Consider the following 21,617-nt stretch of genomic DNA (forward strand, 5'->3'; position numbering starts at 1 on the left):
GCCACTGCACTGGTGAGAACATGATAATGGACCTACCTTGAAGCATGCTTACAATTATAACTACTACTCAAGACAAAAATTAAGCTGTCATCCAGCCAGAAGATGACACTACCCGTGTGCAGAAGACAGCTTGATGAGTAGAAGAGTTGATATTTCTTTAAACTCCCCAGCTGTTCTTCCATACTTTTGACATACACCAACAGTTATATAAAAGAAAACCAGTGATCATCCTCTAGTTTCAGACTTACCACCTGATGTTCTAGAACCGGTTTGCCACTAACTGTGAAACCACAACATTAATATGTTAAATATATGCTATACTAACTAAAAGGATTAGCAAAGCAGCTTTCAAAGATGGAAAAAACCTGTGATTTCTCAAACGTGGTTCCTCAGTTATAACTTCCTTGATCCTTAACCTAGGATGAAGTTTCATAAAAGGAAAGCCTATCTTCTTTGGAAAAGGGATTCAACTTGCTAAACAACCAATACAAGGCACATGCAAGCACGCTCCTTCAGAGAAGCAGCAGTTATATGGTGAGTGGCAGTAATATTAAGTCACTGGACAAATTGGATTAATGCTACTGGGCCTCTCTCCCTCAGACCAGTGCTTTTAACATAACTCCAGTAGTTTAGGGGCCCCTACAGTTCACACTGACTGGGGGGAAATGCATTCAAATTAACTGTCAGGCAGGTTGACCTATAAACACTAATTTTGACCTAGCAAGTTTTGGCCTTTCATTTTATGCTAGTTTAGGAGCTCTCAAAGGACACTTTTTATGAATGAGATACTGAAGACTAATTCTAGATTTCATTCAATAAAAAAATGAAGAAGTGATGCATAATGAAGCAGTAAGTACTCAAAGAGAAGGGATACTTTCTATTTTTGCATCATCCAACAGCCCAAAGTAACTTCTACACACCACAGAGAAACTTTAGGTCTTTAACTGACAGGCATGCTATAGCTACATATACCCATCTTCATTCATTATATTTGGAGGGAAGGTAGAGAAAAAAAGAAAAAGGTAGCCAAACACTGTCTCCACACATCTAGTGATTACTGCTGTGTACTTCCTTCCCCAGCCCATTCTTCTAAATTTCTAGGCTGTACTGCAAAACAGAAACTCTGTACAACAGCCACCACATACTTACCTATCTGGGACATTACCTTCATCAAAACTTCTAGCACTTAAACTCCCTCAGGTAGGCAGTTCCAAAGCCCATATAGATATCATTTAATTATCTCCTCCCATTCCTGCACTCAAATTCTGTTATACTTTTTTAAGATGGTAAATTACTGTAACATGCAGTAGGAGATAGGTTTAGAAGTAATAAAATTACTCCACCTGCAAGTACAGTATTTCACACTCTAGGTGTCTTAGTCCCCGGATCTTGCAATTTCAAATTAACATAAACCATTCAAACAGGATTCACATTAAATCTACAGTGGTGATAGAAACTATAAACCAAAACAAAACACGTAGCCTGCTTTCAAATAGATCTCATCTGTTGAAATCAGTGTTTGTGAAACAAATTGCCCAGCTTCTCACTTTTCCACTGCATTAAGCTGGGAAACATTAGCAAGTCTTCCTATGCAGTGTATTTTGTCCTATAACAAGCAAGATTGCTACCCTTTTACTTACTACATTTCTGCATCAAATCTTACATGGAAGAAACTATTTAGGAACACTCACACTGGAAAAAGTAAATGTCCCTTCTGTTAAGCAAGGAAGAGATTAAAGCTCAGTAGCCCAAAACGTAAGATTAGGTTGCAGTCCACCACAACAAGGCCTAGAAGTATGCCAAAGTAAAACCAGGGATGAAGCACTGTTTGAAAGTCAGTACGCTCTCTCTTACTCCCGTCACACCTTTTGGTCATTCCTATAAAGCTCTTGTGATTCTGGTCAGAATTTGAAGAACTCATTAGAAGCAGCCCAAATTCAAGAAAGGGAAGCATACTGCCATTTTTACAGTTTCTTTCTCTACCCACATAATCTCTTTTGAAAAAGGAAAAAAAAAAAAAAAACTAACAAAAATACCACCCCAAGTTCCTAATGCTAATAATTAATACTTGAAATCAAATAGAAGAAATTGCAATGTCACTTTCTAGCAGTCAAGGACTGATAAGCCATGAGGAGCAAAACGCCCAAAACCCAGAAGGGGAAAGTCCGAGGATCTGCACTACAACAAGGAACCCTCCATCTCACAACCAAGGTACACAGAAGTACAGTTACTTTATAACAGATACAAAGTGGGTTCCAATTCTCTGCAGTATTAGGCATCTGTTCTCCTCAAGACAGCAGCAAAATAGAGGAAACTGATGCTGGGATCACAGTATGTTAGAAAGTCAGTCACAGACAGCTGAGGTTTTCCCTTCTTCCCTTGCAAGAAGGCAGAACTTGATCAAAAGCAGAGAGCAGTGCTCAGGGCACAAGCCTCAGCCAAGAGCTAAGCTCCCTTTCCACCAAGTTAAGTATCATGTTTGCTTGATCCCTTTAACTTGGTGACTAAAATATAAAAAACTCCCCTTATGATGACCCCAACCCACCTTCTCCTAGTCTGAAAACCAGCAACAGATGAAGTACCAAATAAAAATACACAAGTGATTGATTAATCACTATGAAGTTAACACTAACATATTCTGCTCCAGAATAAAACCACAGTGCATAGCTTTCAGAGTACACAGAAAGGGAGGTGTGTCATTCTCTCAGCCTGTACTCTCCTAATGGTTTTGGATGCAGCCTTCCTCAAACTGTTAAAGCACATGCTTAAGATAGTTTATGAATGCATTATTTTGTACATGTGTTTAGAAAACACTTGTAAGATCCATTTAAATGACAGACTTGTACAAGAAATACCTTGGAGTTGTCATGCTCCCAGAACAGCCAAGGGGAAGAAAAAAAAGACACACCACCTCAAAATCTACTTGTGATTTCCACACAGTACTAAGATCCAGTTTAAACACTAATTCTTTCCTTTAAGCTGCTACAGCCAGTCTAGTAACAGCTAGCCATAAGTCAAGAACATGTATTGTGAATGTTCACTAAATTAATAGAATATTTGATACAATTTTGAAGAAAACAATAAGGATTCCCTTTTCAAGCTCGCACAAGAAAAATGCCATCTGACAAAGCCAAGCATATCATCAAAGTTTCTGGTACAACATAACAAATCCCAGTTTAATGAAAACATGCACCTAACTGATCCAAATAGTTTAATGCAAAAATACATACATGCTTTTACTTACAGATGTTATATTCATATCTCCTGCTAGATACTTTTATTGCCCTCCCAATTTGATTACAGGAAGAACCAGAAGGTCTGAGCAGCATCTCAAGTCATGCCAAACCATTTGCTGCTATACTTCATTTTCCAAGTCTGATAAGTGTTTACAGTTGTTAAAATGTTAACAAATGTTAACCAGTCTTCTGAAGGGAAGAAACTCCTCGAGTATTCTCCAAGAATCAGAAGAAGGGTGCCCTATTTACTGGTAGAGCTCTTACTCCTCACACCATTTCCATCCAATAAAACGGGGCAAAGCAGGTAGAATGATACACACTGGAAAGCAAAGAAAGCATCAAGATCTTTAAAGAGCTCAAACATTCAGGACATTAAAGCAAGCTAAGTTATACAGTCTCACATATGCACTTACTCAAGTTCTCAGCAATACTATACAACCGTAAGTGGGACAAAAGGTAGTTTGTACAACCTAAGACACCATTCACCATGTGGAAGTTTAAGAACCCTTGATCCTAGCAGTCTTGCTGAGCAAGTAATTTCCTTCCAAGATGTGGTAAGGCCTATGGATCAGCCTCATCTTACCAGAACAACGAATTTAGTTGTCCAAGGTCTAAGATGCAATCTATGATCACCCACTTAGCAGTTACCTGTGCTTACAAAACACAGTCTATTTGAAATAATCTCATTTATTCCAAAGAGGTAGACAAAATTTTGAGAAAGAGTTGCCAGAGTTAAGCCCTCAGGGCCCATACTTAATATCTTGGTCAGAGTAATTTCAGAACATTTCACTCACAAAGAACATCCTAACTTTCCTGAACAACAGCCATGAAGGACAACATGTATCTATTTATAATGAATATTATTAAACAAAAAAGCCACATACTTGTATGTATTCTCTCAGCAGCTTCTTTAAGCCAAGCCTTTTATTTAGTGGGCATGTATAGCTGATCTTAAACTTTGTGAAGAAAGGGTACCAAGAAATTAATAGAGCGCTATTTCTGGCAGGCACTCACTACCTTTTCTTTATAAAGAGAAAAGCTGTTAAGATCCTCATTTCAAATCATCATTTTTAAAGCTAATAGGGAGGCACCTGAAGAAACACATAAGTTAAAAGCAGAGATCATTCTATCATTGTATTCCCCCTTTCCAAAACAATCTTTTCTCCTAGAATGAACTTTGTTTGCAATTAAGCTAAGTTCAACTGCCAAGCATTTCTAAACATTTGCATGTGTTCATCTTGTTTATGAAATGGAAACTCTATCACAGAATCGCAAAAGCCTAAGGTACCACACATCTGAATCCTAAACCACGCGTTTGTTCACTACATTATCAGAGATGCTAAGAAAACAGAAATATATTTAAGTGTTTATAGGCCATCTGAAACTAATTCTTAAGCCAAAGACCTATTTTATTCTCTGCTCTTCATAAGCCTGTATTTTCTGTTTTTTCTTTTTCTCTTTACTTTTTTTTTTTTTTTTTTTAAGCAGGGAGAGAAAGAAGCTAGAATGAATTTCATTCTTCAACATATTTGTATTTTGGTATGAGTTTCTCTTTTGTTAGTGCCAGTCAGCACATTTACAAGAATACGAAGTCAAAGTACAGGGATGCTGAAATCAAGACATCTTAAAACTAAAACAGGAAACAGTTAAAACACAGCTAGTTAGAAATCTGTACAGGCTCAATAAATGTGCAATTGGCCAACATTAACTTCTAAAACTTTTGGGCAGGAATAAGCTAACATCTGCAGGCCCAGAGTTTCCACAGCTTTAACTAGCTGATGGGTTTTGCTTACATTAACATATGCTCTAGAGAGAATTGCTTCTCCTATGAACTATGTACTTGATATTACCATACTGACACAAATATATAAGCCATGGACAATTAAATCCCTTCAGGGATGGTAACAAAGCATTTTAAGATAATTATCTAGCATATTTTCCCTCCCCTTTTACTGTACTGGCGAAGGCACCGGCAGCTCACTTCCTAACTGGCAGGTAGAGCTGTACGACCGTCACGAAGTAGGATGAGAGCCTGTATGCAGCCTTGTCATTTGCTTCTGCTAATGTACAAAATGGAAAGAGCGTCTAGTATTTTGCAAGTAGGAGATGGAAAGTTAGGTGCCGGTTATTTTACTGACAGACAAATCTCGGGCGGTTACATGGACGGTCCAAAATAACACCAAAAATAAGAGGCTGCCATTTACCATCTGTTTGCCTCTCTCAGGGGAGGGGAAAAAAAAAAAAAAAAAAAAAAAGTGCAGATCACAAGAACAAATGGAGCCTGGCTCTGGGGATGAGGAAGAAGAGGAGAGAGGAAATTTCCACGCAAATCCTAAGTGAATCACGCCTCGCTCCCCGCGCCCGGCCTCCCCCGGCAGAGGCGAGCGGCTCCGGGGGCACCGTCCCCCCGCGCCCCCGGCCGGCGGCCCGGCCCGGCCCAACGGCTCCCCCGCGCCGCGGCCGGGCGGCAAGGAGGAACTGAAGCCTCCCCCGGGCAGCGGCAGGGAGGGATCCCCCTTGCCCGGCGCCCCCCGGGGAGGAGCCGCCCGCTCGCCCTCTCGCTCTCCCCACACGGCCCGGCGCCCTCCGCGCACGGCAGCGGCCCGGCGCGTCCCCCCCGCCGCCGGGGCCGGCACCGGGGGGTGGGCTGAGGCCTGCGCCGTCCCAGCGAAGCCTCGGCGCTCTCGTAGTCAGAGCAGCCCGGCTCCCCCCCCCCCCCCCCCCCCAACCTCCTCCTCCTCCTCCCCTCTCCTTCCCTCCCTCCTTCCCCGGCCCGGCCTTCAGCTCACACTCACCCGCCTTCCTCCTCCTCCCTGCCCGGCCCGCGGTGCGTGTGCGCGGCTCTCCCTCACGCTGCCCGGCGCGGCGGCGGCGGCCGGGCCGGCGGGGGCGGGCGGGTGGGTGGGTGAGCGTGCGGGGAAGGAGGCGAGGGGAGAAGAAGGAGAAGGGTGGGGAGGGAAGGAAAGAGGCGGCGAGGAAAGAGAGGAGAAGCGGGGAGGAGAAAACAGCAGCGGCGTTCCTGGGGCGGGACCTGCGGCGGCAGCCGGCCGGGCGCTTGGGCGACTGCTCCGACGACCTTTACGCGAGAGACGGGTAATCTCCGAGCTCGGGGCGCTCCGCTGCCAGCCCGGCCACCATCTTACATTAGGGAGACTTGCCCTGGACACCACCTCCCCTGCGCTTGCGCCGCCGGCAGTGGGCGGGGAGCAATGGCGGGGGGGGTGCAGGGAGGGGGGGGGGAATGGGGCGCGACGGCAACTGCCGCGACGGCGCGGAGCATGACGGGACTTGTAGGCGGCGGCTCCGGCCCGGGCAGCGCGGGAGGGGGCGGCCGCTGTGCAGCCCCGAGCCGGGGGGGGGCCGCTTCCCCTTCGCCGCCGCTGCCGCCCGGGGAAGGCCGGGGACACCAACCCCTCTCCTCAGGCAGGGCCGCCCCGGCGCCCCGCTCCGGGGAGTCCCCGGCCATAAACCTGTTGTAATTTCAACCACCTGTTGCTGGCCATTAAACCTGCTCAAGATTGAAGTACTCGGTTGATATTTTTAATTTTTTTTTTTTTTTTTTTTTTTTTTCCCCTCTCATTGATGTCGCTTCGTTTTTTTTTTCCCCCTGCGCCGGGTCAAACGACCGTGTCTACCTGCCCGTCAGACTATGCCGGTTGTTGGCCGTGAGGTCTGCGGAGGGGATATACCCCCTGCAGCCGGCTGTCGGGAAGGGCGGCTGTCACGGCCTTCGGGTCTCTCACTAAATTCAGCACAGGCAGCGGTGTCTCACAGGGCACCCTTCCCCTCACACGCCGGGAGAGCGGGACTGGGCCCTTGCCCTTTTCCTCCCTTTTTTCCACTTTTTTTTTTTTTAATTTTATTTTTATTTTTCCAACCTCACAGGCTGCAGCCTCAAGGACCTGTTGCAACAGGATCGCTTCGCCAACAAGGACATCTGTTTCTGAAGTTGCAAAATTTGGAGGCCACATCTCCCTGGTTCCTGGGCCGCTGTGCTGCTGTCCTGCCAGGTCCAACTTGGGATGGCCAAAGCCTCCTCCACCTGCCCAGCACCTCTTAGTGCCGGAGCACGGCTGTCCCATGGCAGCAGGCACCAGCATGCTGTTGCCCCTTTGCTGAACAGATTTTTTGCTGTTATCATTTGGACTTTCCAGGTCTGTTCCCCATTTGGAACAGAAGCCAAAGGCACAGAAAAATGTTTTCTTGGATTTTTTCTCTACACTTAAAAAATCCATGCAAAGTCTATTTTCATGCATAAGTGCTGTAAGTAATTTTGACAGAAGCAACTTCCTGCAAATTCTCAAGAAGAGGATCTCTCCCCTGCCAAAAAGGCTTTCTTTTTTTGGTCTTTGTATTGTGAGAAACTCACACAAACCACATTGCTTCTGTCTCCTCTTTGTACCGCAGACACCCCGGGCCATAGGCCTGTTAAAACTGAACCTGTAACTCTTCCTTTTTCCTGTAATCCCTGTGCCACACAAAGGACCTCATCACTTCAGCTACCAGACAAAAGGAGTGCTTTTATTCACTGCCTTTATAGCTCTCCAGTGGCTCTCTTGCACCAGCATCCTTAGCTCTCAAAACAGTCAACCCCATCCTGAGTGTTTAATTATCAGTTATCTCCAGTGCACAAGCTATTACTAATTTTGCCATGTCAATAACCTCCTGAAAATCTTACTTTTTTCAGCAATTGATAGGAAAGAGAGGTGTTCATCACAGAATGTACTGGCATAACTATTTAATTTACTGGCATGTTCTTCTTCTTTACTTTTGTGTCTTAGATTGAAGTGTTACACTAGTACAGCCTCATACAATAAGTCCGTTCCACTAACAGTAAAGTGCCTTGTTTTGACATAGCTCATTCTCCTTCCTCAAACAAATTAGCATTACCTTGTGCATATTGCATTTTATATTGATATATGTATATCCACAATGGGAAAGCTCTATGAATTAACTTTACCACTTCTGGCTATTGGCAAGACCCAAGTCTGCATAAAAATAAATGCTATTTTCAGTAGTAGTCTTGACATGTGAACACAAATGCAATATTCTTTTGAAAACAAAACGTACAATAGAATATAAACACCTATGTCTGTATGCAGTTCCTTGTTTCTCTGCATATATATTCAACTATAACACATATTTCATATATATAACTACATATTAATCAAATTCAGGTGAATATATAAAATAACCTATTTATCAAAAAGTTTATAGTTTTCACATTTTCATATCAACCTATATGTAAACCATTAGGTTCCAGAAGTACCCATTAGATAAATAACTTATATAAGTAATGTAATTGTTGACACACCTAACACCTGCCAATGTTACCTGTTGAATAAAAGCAAGTATTCTGACTCAGAAAGAAAGATTCAAAATAATATATCTAAAAGCTGCAGTTCTTGATCAGAGTTGAGGCTGTTTATTAAGTGAATCCTATGATTTTTTTTTTAATCCAGTACTGAGGAGTCTTTCTCTTAGTAATAATCTGTTCATATCCCTTTGCTGAGCCCTGCATGAATACAAATTTCAGCAGCATCCGGTAATAACATGGAAAAAAAATCTACATTGCTGAAGATTACTTTGACTGATGTTACTGAAGGTTACTCATAGCCCTGCTTCCACCTCTGCTTTACTCTGGTAAGAATAATTCACTAGGCCATCATGTGGCCATTATAAGATTTAAGGTCCTAAAATGAATTATTTTCTTGCTTTTAAGTAACTTTATTTGTTTTCATTAGATTAATCTTACATAGCCACATTTTGACACCTTATTTGCTTTTGGAAATGTTTGCTTTTCATTTGTTTTGAATAGGTCTGATCACTGAGCAGGACTGTTTGTAAGAAATTGTTTCCGTGTCTGCAAGCAAAAGCTTTCAGAATATATTTTCCTGCAAATAACCGATGTGTACTAGCTAGAGTAAAAATGTGTACCCGTATGATTTGTTTATTGTGGTTCAGCCCCCATTTCCCCATGATTTGTTGCATACACACTGTTGTACATTGATTCACACCATGTGCTGGGAAGGTATTCTTCCAGACAATGCTCCAGGGTCACTGTCTCGTGTGACACATATAGGAACCTAGTGGGATTCCACAGTTTGGGGTGAAACCAAGCTATTTTCAGGACTCCTCTGGTGTTAAGTCACTGCCATTTCAAATGACTGCCAAGCTGTATGGAGGAAACATGTCAGAGATCAAAAGTGGAGTGTCCTGAGAAGGAATTAGAAAGAGACACAGTGGTGGTGTACTGGCAGAAAAGGAGGAGGTGGAGATGGAGTAATTCCCCTGACTAGTTGGGATGAAGAGTAATTACTCTGGGATTTAAGGATGGTAAAGTTTGCAAAGCATCTGTATGGACTGCAGTAGGAATACTCATCAACAAAAAGCCAATACAGCAGCACCTCTGCCTGTGGACATGTGTAACTATTAGTGCCTCAGTGCTTGCCAGCAATCCATTTGGCTCACTGCTCACTGGATTGATGCTGGTCCACCAGTGTCTGCTGGATATACATATTACGTGTGTGTTTCAGTGGGCTGGTACTGAGAAAATACTCCAAGATTTGGAAAATTCGTGATCCTGAGTTGTGCTGGAAGCAGTGGCTGGATGTATGTGCCTGTATTTCAGACTGAAAGTCATGTTTCATAAGTGGAAGAAAAAGATATTTTTTCAAGCTTCTGCAAAGCCTCATTGATCACTATGGAAAGTTCATAGATGTCAATGCAGAATGATATACAATAGTGGATGACAGTTTTTTTAGAAATTTAGCCTTATTTACTGCAACAAAAATAAAAATTGCTCCCCAGACTGCAATAGATGTTAATGATGTGTCCATTCCTTTTGTCACTCAGGGAGATCCAGACATCTTTCTGCTTCTCTGGCTAATGACGCCTTTTAACGGGCAAATGTGTTGGAGAAAGGAACTGTATGACTGTTCTGAGTAACTGTTGAATTAACTGTAGAATAACAATGAAGGGCTTTGTTGGGAAATTGAAGGGCAGGTGGAGGAGCCTTACAAACACTCTGATCAATATTTGCTGCAAGTGGCAGATGTTCACCATGTCTTGTTTGAAATCCATGAGGGAAGGAGGAGGTGTCCACTGCTGCTCAGTGAAACAGGATGAAGGATTTGTCCTGCTCTTCCTTAAATGAGAGAACACAGTGGTGAAAAATTAAAGTATTGTAGCCAAATAGATGAAAGATATGCATCTTTGTTAATATTTTTGTGTTATTGGGGGAAAATTAGAACTTCAGTGGGATGCCTCAGCCAATTACTTTGTGATAATCTTTACTTACTCAGCATAACTCTGGAACAGCACACTATATCTAAGTGTACCCATCTTTGCAAATGAAAGAGGAAATCATTCCCATTTTCTGGAAAGGGTGCAGTGGGGGTCTCCGGGAAGTTACCACTACTCTTGTTAACTTCAGGGCTCACTTGAGGTAGTGGTATGAGTATAATGTCCTAATATTCTTCAGAGTTCTGTTTCCTTCTGCACAATTTACAGCAAATCTTCCTGTATGTTGTTGTCCCAAACTCCTCTGAATCTAGACACTCATGTGAAAGTTAACTCAAGTTGTCACAAGCATTCTCCTAGCTATTTTTTTGCCTTCTGGCTCCTGTGCTGAAATCCAATCACAGAATCCTTAGACTTCTCTTTTCTATCCTCCTTTTCTTTTTTGAAACATTTTTTATGCATCAGGAAGCTTGCAAGGCTCATGTTCCTCATCATAACGGTGCCTCTGTTGCCAGAGACAAATTGCAAATATTTGTCATTTCTACACTGAACTCAGCACCAATGATAAGAGGTTTGGGTTGTTTTTTTTTTTTTTTTTAATCTCAATTTTGGAATGGCATTCCCATCTGTTTTTCCAGTCTGGGCTTCCCTAGGAAATGGATCTTCCCAGGGAACCCAGTAATGTGTAATAAAATAAGATGCCTCCCTGTCTGCATCTCCTTTCCTTAGAAGTCCTGTGCTGGTGTTGGAATGGGAAGGAGGGAAGAAGACGCTGGGGTAATGAGAGGTGAATAGTAACAGGATTCAAGTTTGTAGTTCTATGTGCACCTCTTTATCAATGTTACTTTGAAGTGTGTGTCCAAGAGGTGAGAAAAGTCTCACTGTAAAAGGCAATGGATAAATCAGAAAGATATGCAGCATTGCATAGAAGAGTACTGAAATATATTCAACTGCAGAAGTGAGAGAGACATACCATGCAGATAAGCAACCAAGAAGGCTGCACTGCTTTGCTCTGTGCATAGTAAAATGGAGCACAGTCTTTGCCTTAAGATCTCCTGTAACACACACAGGTCGGCATCATGTGCACTAGAACAGAACAGACTTTGAAGGAATTGGCCTGAATCCAAGAATTTTATAATACTAAAAGATTTGATTATAAGTGTCTTATAATCCTAGTATTTCGAAATGTTGAATTTTGGTAATTCATCTCATAAAATGTGAAAGGAGCTAAAGAATGATGAACAAACTATGAGCCAAAGTATATTTGCTATTGCTTTTTTTTCTGCATCCACTGTTGCAATAAATATGCCTGCCCTGCAATCTGTATTCTCTTTAACTCATGCAGTGCTGCCACGTTATCTGAATGGCAGGAAGAGTAGCAGCAAGCCCAGGTGCACAGTTAAGCAGCGTGAGCTGGGGACAGAAGATTGAGTTCTTGTTTGTGGAGCACCACAATGACCACACTAGGGAAGGCCGTGCCAAACAGATGGCAAGAGGCTCATGGTTCGTACAGCTCATTTCTACCACCGGTGACGGTATCCAGATATTACCTGGTTTAGAGATGCAGAGCTAAAATATAATACAGAACATGATAGGAATATTTCCTCTGCAGCATTTTAAAGCTGACCACCTATCTGGATTTCAAATAGCATTTTTGTAACCTCAGTCTTTGCATTTCAGTTTAGTGGTTTGAAAAAAATATTAGCTCTACAACTCCCTATTTGAAGTGACATCATTTGACAGCTGTGGTAAATCACCTGGATATGTTAAAATACTGGGGTTCAGTGGTGACTTCCCATGGATAAATCTTTTACAGCTCATCATATTCTGGACAGTTAGAAGTCCTGGAGGCCTTGTTCATGTCCCTTGTGCTCTTGTAGACCAGACAGCACTATTTTGCTTTATGGTAGCACTGGTCCATTTCTGAGGAATGTCTCTCTTGCATTCAGTTTGGCCGACACTCACAAATCCTAATATCTGAGGCAGTGTCATAGAGTTGGGGCTGGATGTGCTACATACAACCCATGAGACAACATCAAGGGAGGAAAAGAGGTGTTACTCTAGAAAAAATTGTGAATCTGGGGGACACACACACATTGGAATTGAAAAGGAAGCTATTAGCATTCAGTGAGAGTTGATAACATACCTAATCTAGATGATGTTGTAACAGATGAGGGCATTCAGGGGTCAGACAGCAAATAAACCATATGACATTATACAATGAAGGAAAATCATTAAAAAATGGACAGAATCCTCTCATGAGCTTGATTCAGCTCACAGCTGAAAGCCGTGGGCTGGGGAGCCTGGGTTTCATTCACACGAAAAGAAAGCCCAGCCACTTTAAAGCAATCTTTGTGAATACACTCAGGCCAACTCATCTAAAGTAGTTGAAGTAACATCCCTGTGTAGACAGGACTTTATTATGTTACTTGTTATTGTTTTCAGGGAGTCCTCACCTGCTCTTTAAAGCACAACATACATTACGAGAGAGAATGATTGCTCATTATTGTTGCATTCCTTAATTGCCTTCTATATTAGTGTGTTCAAAGAAATGTATTTTTTCTCTCACTGCATCCGACAGCACTCAGCATTTTCCACAGAGCTCAAAATTGCTCGCATTCTTATAAAAACGCCTCAGCCGTATGGGATTTGCTGAGATGAAATAAAAAGTGCACGACTTGAGAAAATGCAATACTTGATCCTGCTTATTGATTCCATGGCTGCTGTATAAACAGGAACTGTTAGTTACAAGAATTTCCACTGAGTTTATCAGTGTTAGAGCTTGTGTTCTGCATAGGTCAGGTGTGACGAGAGCTCACCTGTCAAGAAAGTATGATGTTGCATTAAAGGGCTGGGGTGAACTTTGATGCTTGTAAATATATTGCACCAGCCAAGCTCCAGCTGCAACCTTGCAGTTTTCCAGGCAGATCTACTTCCTTTTGCCAAAGGAATGTGAGCTACCGCAGCTAATTTTATGCTATATAAATAATGCTGATAGAGGGACAAGCCTGACATTAGATAGGTCAGATAGGCAAAATAATAGACTAAATAGGAAAGTCGAAGCATTTGTTAATCAGAAATATGAGTATGTTCCTTAAGGAGCTGCAGGAATCCGACTGTAATGATGACAAATGAGAGATCCCAGAATAATAAGATCAGCCTTGCATATAGGCAGCACCATAACTAAGACTCTCTATGACATAGATGTGCTTGTTGTACAGAGAAATTGGGCCCTTATATTCCGATAGAGAACATTTCCTCTTCTTAACAGCCTGTGCTTGACATGCTGATGGAGCAAAGGTTGTGCTCTGTGCCTTGCACTGCTCCGCTCTCTCTCCCCTTTTGCTTCATCCTCCCTCAAGTGCTCTGCAGCATGACGGGGCCAGGCTGAGAGCCACCGAGGGCAGGGATCATATCTAGGGGGGTGTAGAGAACAGGCTGGTATCCTGACTGTATTGTATAGGTTAGCCAAGACACCTAAAGGAATGTAGATATTTTTCTATTTTAATATACATTTTTTATTCTTTCATATGCATTTAAAAATTTTATTATGTTTTCCCCTGCAACATTTTAAAATCATTGACACATTAATGCATGAATAGGAGAATTTCCTGCTAACAGGCCAGAAGTAGAATTAAAGCCCTTGGTAGACCTAGTTTGTTTCACTCCTAATAATCTAGCACTTGGGTTTTTTAAAGGAAGGATAAATTGCTTTTGGCTCTTAAATAGGTTATTTTAAACTGTAGCCAGTCAGCTTCTGATAGGAGCCATGTAAACCATGTAAATTGTGCTGACTTTTACTTCAGCTTACTTTTCATGCTGTTTTCTTCTCCTTACTTTATATTGGTATCATACCTGGGAAACCAAAATGAATCTTTGCACAAAAAGCTTGAGAACAGATGTGTCAATACCACTTCAACGGATAGCATATTATGTCATGCTTGTCTGAAGTTCTTATATTTTATGCAAACTCACCGTATTCTGGGCCTTAAAATGTACGGCACAGTTGTTGGATTGACATGAGGAAAAGGAAGAATATGCTGAGGTTTTTGTGTGGTTTTAGTCCATGCCTAGCAGTATTTCTCACAACTGGTAAATAAAACAGTATAACGCCTAAAAGCCACAAATTGCAAAACTTTTAGGTGTTTATATTTGCATGGGATTCCATGAAAATAGCCTGATTTCGAAAACAGGTGAGCATTTGCAACTTCTCCTGAGGTCAGTGGAAACTCTTCTCTGAAAGACAGTTCCATTCTGCAAATTTCCCACACAGTCCTTCTGTGCTGAATATTAGACCTACACTTTGGAAAACACTGGGTACAATATCATAATACAAAAAAAAGTTGGGCACCCACAAGATTATACCACATGTATCCAGAATCTTCCAAGTTTAATCTCTTGGGTGTGTTATGTTGGAATAAGTTTTGAAAAGACTTGAGGGTAAAGCTATGACTAAGCATATTAGTAGCTAATGAAGAATCTCCTGAGAGAATAGAGTGGGGAATGTTCTGCAGAGTAAGATGCATGGGGTGATGCCTAACAGTAGGTTCCACCATAAGCGTGTGGACAGCTTTGTTGTCCTTCAGAGGCAACCCATTCATCCAACTGACATGGTGGGCCATCACTTTTTTCACTCTCCATCACAGAAGCAGGAGACTAAGAGTGTTAAGATAAGGTGGGCAGTCAGGTACTTCCCACTTGGGTAAAAAGTCTTTGCCAAAATCAGGGATGAGAGGGAAGCAACTTGTTGGTTGCTTGCTTCTTCACTCCTCCTCTCTGCAGATAGGAATCTAGACACTGGACTTTCTTCCTTCTGAGTAATATATGCCTTTCCTCATTCTTCTGAGCAGTGTATACCTTGACTCATTGCAGGCCTACTTCAAAGGCACAGAAATCAGAGGGAACACTCTCAGACCTTTTCTCACTAGAGTGATGTCATACATTCTCACCTCAGGACAGGTAAACAGTGAATTGTCTCAGCTGAGATCTTAGTAAAGACAAGGGAATTATTTTTTCGTCTTCAAGATCTAGTTAAAATCCAAGCCTATCTCAATCTAGTAATAAGTGAAAATACACCTGTGGATTTTATTTAAAAATAGTTGAATAGGTACAGTATCTATTTATTGAGGTGTGACTATTTTAATGAAAAGCAAAACAGCAGAAACAAAGAGTGCAGGTCTCAAAATGTGAAGTAAAATTGCTGAAAGAATGATGCCGTTGTACTCCTATACAAAGCAGAATGTGATGGCCTAATTGAATTTTATTAGGCATTGCTTTCTAATTGTTGGTATGACTGAACAATCAATTCTGTAAAAGGCACTTGGCTAATATTCTGAGCAATGTACTTCCTTAAGAAAACTTAGCTATGACACAGCATTAACCTTTAATTGGTACCTTGCATCTCAGATAAGTGAGGAAATAAGAGGATAAATAGAGCCACCTTGGGTTTTCATGGCTTATCTACCTCTTGTATAGACCTTTCAAGTTTAGTAGCATGTTATGTCCTCCTTACATTTGGATGAAACAGCTCTGCACATAATGAAGCAACCAATTCATGAAAGAAGTCTCCAAAAAGTACAACACAAAAGTTCAAAAGGGTGGTGGCTATAAGCCCTTTTTTTAGGAAGTGCTCCAGTGCTTAAGCTTTTGCACCTGTGAAAATCAAGTAGTTGTTTTAAATAAAAGCTCTAAAAGTGAGCCCTGGCAGCTCAGTCTGCAGAGGGCTGACAACTGCTGTGGAGCAGATTGACAGCACAATTGCCTGCTAGGTGTGCCCCACTGGGAAAAGGCTGAGTTTGGGCAGCTGGTTCAAGTCACAGCATGTGACAGAAGGTTACCAGAAAGGTGATTCTCCTGTCCTACCAGAGCAATCCTTGTGTCAACTGGCTCTAGCAATGGCAGCCGGGCTTCTGCTGAAGAACTCTTTACTATGCCATGGCTGACTCCAGTTGTGATTTGGATGAGAGATGGATGTGGTCAGACAAGCACCATGTGAGTAAGAACATACACTGCCCTGGGTGATACTAGCTGTGTGTGTACTTACTGTTCCCTTATTTTTTCCCCTTAATTTTAAATATCCACAATTAATACTATCCCCTTAACTTTCTCCAAGTCTGTGTTTGCACAGTTTTTAAAGAGGAGGTAAGTTGTTTATGAATAGGGAATCCTAGCAATGTGGAAGCCTGTTAGCTCTAGAGGGAGACTAACTCCTCAAAAAGTCCTTTTTCTGGTGTTATGCATGAAAGTCGCTGTGAGGCAAGACATGGAGTCAGATCATTATTTTATGGAGCCATGAATAGAGAGAAAAGACACAGAGCCTTCAGATAAGAAATCAGTTTATTGAGAGCACTGGGGCTATATGACTCACTGATTTATATGAGTAGGCAAACAAACCAGAAACTATTAAAAGAGTGGCTCTGATCAATACAAATAAAACCATGTTTTTGTTCTTACTGAGATCAGAAAAATAAATCTATCCTTAGTCTACAGATTGCCTTGGTTTGGAATACCTGTAAAGACAAAAGCCTTATAGCTGGTCAGGTTGACAGTTCTGGTGGAAGTGGTGGCCCCTTTCTCATATGGTTCAGGCTTTCAAGAACTCTCCAGAGTAGTAGACACTGAAGTTACATTTCTTTGTGATTTAGACAGAAAGTGAATTAGCTTTTGAGTCTCACACTATTTGAGCAAGAGCTCTAGGCAGTTGAGGGCCTCAAGCTGTGCCTCCCTCAATTTTTTTGGTTGACGCTGATGCTTTTGTCAAAAAAATAATCACTGAGAGAAATTGCAGGAGAAATGTTCTTTACCTGCTGGTCAGATTAGTCTTTTGAATGGTGGGATTATCTCTACCTCATTCCCCGGCAGGTTCCAGTTCCATATCCAGTGAAAGTTTAGTTATTTTTTGCAAAGTGAAGTGGCCCTAAAGAGAGATTGAAAGCATACAATTCCAAGTACCCTCCAACTTTTATGGGAGGTAGGAGATGTATGTTATATGGGGGTGCAGAACTTAGCAAGCCTCTCACAGCCTGAACAAGTGAGCTGAACTCCTCCAGTGAAAGGGAGGCATTTCATATCATGCTGTTTGGATCTCACCTCAAAACTGACACTAGAATTTCTGAGAAGTTCTGGGAGATCCCACTTTGAAACACGTTTACCATTTGCCAGTATAAAACAACGTCAAACTAAGCCACCCAAAAGGCACAATCAAATCTTCATTAAAAATAAGGCCACATCATTTTTAGGGGTTTCTCATAGCTTAGTGTCCTTGTGTAGTTCTAGTCTAAACATACCTGCAAGCAAACCTTTTCCTCAGTGTCTCAGAATAAGACAGTACCTCAAGCTTCTCCTGGGCTGGACCTCACAACAACTTCTTGTTTCTGCAGACAGACTGTGCATTAAATAAGACTGAGAGTGATGCATAAGAAAAACAAAATTATATTGTTAATAGGCAGATGCCTAGGAATGCAGCCGAGTGACACATTCTGAGTGTTATTTCCAAACAAATATTGATTGTCATTTGTAAAGAAATAGCACAAGATGTAAAGCCATCCTGAGATTGTAATCATAATTTATTGCTGTCTACTTAAAGAGAACTGGTATGACCTTTTATGCAGATACCAACCATAATGATGAATGTAGGTCTTGACCTTTGAATTTCTGTTCCTCAAATCAGTATTTCTTGTACTCATGCTTTCAATAGGTTATTAACTTTGGAGTGAAGTATTCTCCTAAGTATACTTCATTATAATTCCACTAAAGTTAATCTATAATAGCGGTAGTTTTGGCTTACTGAAAGACCTAAAGGATTACCATTCCACCATGCTCGACATCTACAGACACACACAATTAACTCTGAGAATTTTGTCTTCTCCATTGGTTAGGTTTCATTTTATCTGAGAGTTCAGATTAGCTGACCAGGTGTTTTTCAGCACCACATTACAAAGACAGAGATTTAGCTTTTTCTGATTTAGAACAGGAATGTTCCCGAATGATGAGAGAAATTAATTTTGACCATCTGACACCATCTAGAAGAAAGGTATGAGAATTATATGTGCCAAGCAGCTCAGAAATCTGCACGTAAGATAAAGGGTTTCCACTATTCTACTCTTAAGCACTCAAGCAATTGAATGAGCATAAGCCATAAACTCCAGCCTTGATCACTCAAGCACATAATATAGTTTAGTGCTCCAATGTCTAAGGTGTCACCTTGGTAGGAGTTATTGAATATGTGGTCTCAACAATTGCCCCATTAATTGTGAACAGCTAATATTGCTTCTCATTATCCTGCAGCACAGTCATAACCAAATAAGGCAGGAGGAGACTTCAATAGACATGTGACTTCCACTGAAATCTTTTGACACCAGAGCAAATTAATACAGTTGCCTATTCCAGAAATTGGATTTGTTCAGTTTGTGTCCTTCAGATTCTTGTTCCTGAGGATAATTCTCTCTGATTGTCAGGAAATGTCAACAGAACAAAAATGGACTGGAGCAGAAAGCAAAACCTTTCTTATGCTATCTATTCAAACAGAATTTTTCTTCAAATAACGTAACTCAGAGCACCGGGCCGGGGCAAGTATTTCAGTAACAGATTGTCAGAAGTGCACAAGCTAAATTCTGCACGCACCTTTGGTGTACAGGAGCTTGAGCTTCTTATCTTGTACACAGAGAACTCCAAAGAAGTGGACAGTGCTGGGAAGATAATTAACAGAACGGTAGTATAATTTGTGAAGCAATTTTACATTGCAGTAGAGATGACATTGCAAGATGCCCTTTTTCCTGAGTCTCAATGGCTCCCATATCAAATTAACTCTTTGTAAGTATAAAATAATGATTTCTTTCAATTTAGCTCTGATTGACTGTCAAGACAATTATTCTCCCATCTCATGCATTATATCCACTTACAGAAACCCCATGCTTTACAATATTAGCACAGACATTTTTGTGCAACTTTATACACCTTGTTTTGCTCAAGTGACCCCATTACAATTCTGTAGCTTTAGACTAATTCCAACACATCCATTCTCTGATGGGAACCCAAAAGTATGCATTAAGTGTATAATCCCACCTGCAGAATATATACAACGTGCTTTGCAAAGAGCTCCACATGAATTTCAGGACGAAGCCTGAATTTGTGGGACTGGCAACTAGCAAACACATCCAACCATCTGCAGATCTAATAAGGAAATCACTGAACAGAATTAATATCAATAAGGCAATTGATGTGCCAACACTTCTACTTACTATATCAAGTATCTCCACTTTGCTTGTACTTTGTCTTTCCATCATTTCCTCTGTTGTATGTTTCTCCACCTCTTGTTGTCAATTACTAGCAGCTACATCATTACAATAATCAGATTATCTCCCCGGCTAGTAACTGCCTCATTCCTTTCAGAAGCTGAATGGAGAAATTATTACAAAAAAGAAAAGCTGTTCTTCATTCCAGGATAGAGAAGAAAGAATAACAAGACAGATAGCTTTAAGGGCCTTAAAGTGGGAATCAGGAAAAAATTAACTCACAGTATGTCACATGGCCAAGAACAGCATTTTTGTTTTACCTCTGAAGCCTGAACAGGGACCATAAAGACTCAGTTGTCAAGCAGGAAAATTACTGATACTGTTTATCAAGGCATTCATTTCTGGTCAGATGCCTATAGTCAGTAATTGTCCTCACCTATGCAGGAAGGGCAGCACTCGCTGCTATTCAGCTCCTCTCCCCCTGCTCCCAGACTCCAAGGTAGGTATTCATGTAACTTTGAGAACATTTAGTTCTTTGTTGCCTTGGACTAGATAAACCACTTACCCAAGCTAGCAACAACCTCACGCAGTTTCTCTGATGAGCTTAGATACCATGGTGACAGTAGAAATATCTAGGATGGAAGGAAGAGAAATTACAAAGTTATTTTGTTGAGAATCGCTGCAGGGAAAGGTCTTAGACTTTCTTCTAAGATTTGACACTGAGCTAACTACCTCGATGTATAAACCACAGTCTTTGCAAAAAAGAAAGGATTATAGCCAGCTAAGAAGTTTTCAGGAAAATTAGCTGGCATCGTAAAACAATTCAGAGTTTTTTACTCTGCCAACTTAACGTAACCCAAAAACACATTCTTTTTCTCTGTTCAGATGAGGCCAAGCTAAAGATCCAGTTGATCGGCATTCCAGGCCTGCTGTGAAATGTTATACCCATTTTTACAGACGAGTAAGCTGAGATGCACAGACAGAGTTAGTGTCAGTCAAAATAAGAGCTCAAGAAAGTTTTATGGTCCAATCAGTAGCCAGAAATGCTTTTGACTTTTTGGGTAAAGAGGGATATTTCACAATGTAACAACGGGTCTATTTATGTAGATGCACTTCTACAAAGCACCTTTTTCATCTGCAATGCAGAAAAGCCTTTTAATTTTCATTTTACTCCGTCATGCAGGATGTGATTATGATGACAAGATTAAAGATAGGAAATTAAGCATGGCCTCTTGGGTATTTGAATAATACTTATTTTTTTGCTAATAATTATTCTTTCTGATCATAATAAAATGCACAGAAAATAAATTATGTCATCATCATCATTATCTTTGCATCTTGATGTGTAATTTGGCTACGAACCACACTGGATAAATTTAGTATTATTAAAATTAAGAATGTTACACCTGTAGTATATCACAAACCACCTAGAAGTTCCAGTCAAAAAGTAGGTTTCCATTGTGAAGCTCATTTTAATTATTACTAGTAGTTATTTCTGCCTATACAAAATAACATCTTTTACATAAAGGTCTCTTGCTGCACAAACAGAATTCACTACCCCACAGGTGACCTGGGACCTCCTTTCCCTGGAATCCAGAGGAATTAATATCCATCCCAGGTATTTAGTGTCAGCCTACCTTTGATACTTCACAGATTTCTGTCTAGTAATTAAGGATGAAAGAAGCCAGTGTCCCTCACTGAACCCTGCTGTATTGGAGAACTTGCTGAGAGCTATTGTTAGGAAGAGGAATGAGGTATTCTTTCCCTATGGTGACTTGGCAAAAATAATCTACCAAACCAGCCAGTGACCCTGAGTAAACAATAAGATACTAAATTAAAGGACAGCAAATAAAGCAAGAATACGCAAAGAATTACTATTCATGGACTTGCCTACCCATCAAAGCAT

General features: G+C 41.2%; 1 protein-coding gene and 2 long non-coding RNA genes across 9 annotated transcripts in view; 1 reads left to right on the top strand and 2 right to left on the bottom strand.

Moving 5' to 3' along the window:
• CNOT4 (CCR4-NOT transcription complex subunit 4) overlaps nucleotides 1-6,424 on the bottom strand; it is an 82,552-nt gene extending 76,128 nt beyond the window's left edge. For all 7 annotated transcript variants that reach the window (XM_033010204.2, XM_033010202.2, XM_033010201.2 and 4 more), the window contains exon 1: nucleotides 6,032-6,424. The gene's annotated coding sequence lies outside the window, so the exon portion shown is untranslated. The remainder of the gene's footprint in view (nucleotides 1-6,031) is intronic.
• Nucleotides 6,221-10,281, top strand: LOC122153424. Its single transcript, XR_006165317.1, has 3 exons — nucleotides 6,221-6,329; nucleotides 7,122-8,879; nucleotides 9,055-10,281. It is a non-coding gene; the product is annotated as an uncharacterized LOC122153424 (long non-coding RNA).
• A 6,515-nt stretch (nucleotides 10,282-16,796) lies between these two features.
• Nucleotides 16,797-20,339, bottom strand: LOC122153431. The gene is made up of 2 exons (XR_006165321.1): nucleotides 19,101-20,339; nucleotides 16,797-17,862 (listed from the first exon to the last, which is right to left on the bottom strand). It is a non-coding gene; the product is annotated as an uncharacterized LOC122153431 (long non-coding RNA).
• Between the last annotated feature and the right edge of the window lie 1,278 nt (nucleotides 20,340-21,617).

This window comes from Tyto alba, unplaced genomic scaffold (genome assembly GCF_018691265.1).
Source record: "Tyto alba isolate M040663 unplaced genomic scaffold, T.alba_DEE_v4.0 Super-Scaffold_2, whole genome shotgun sequence".
Classification (NCBI taxonomy): domain Eukaryota; kingdom Metazoa; phylum Chordata; class Aves; order Strigiformes; family Tytonidae; genus Tyto; species Tyto alba.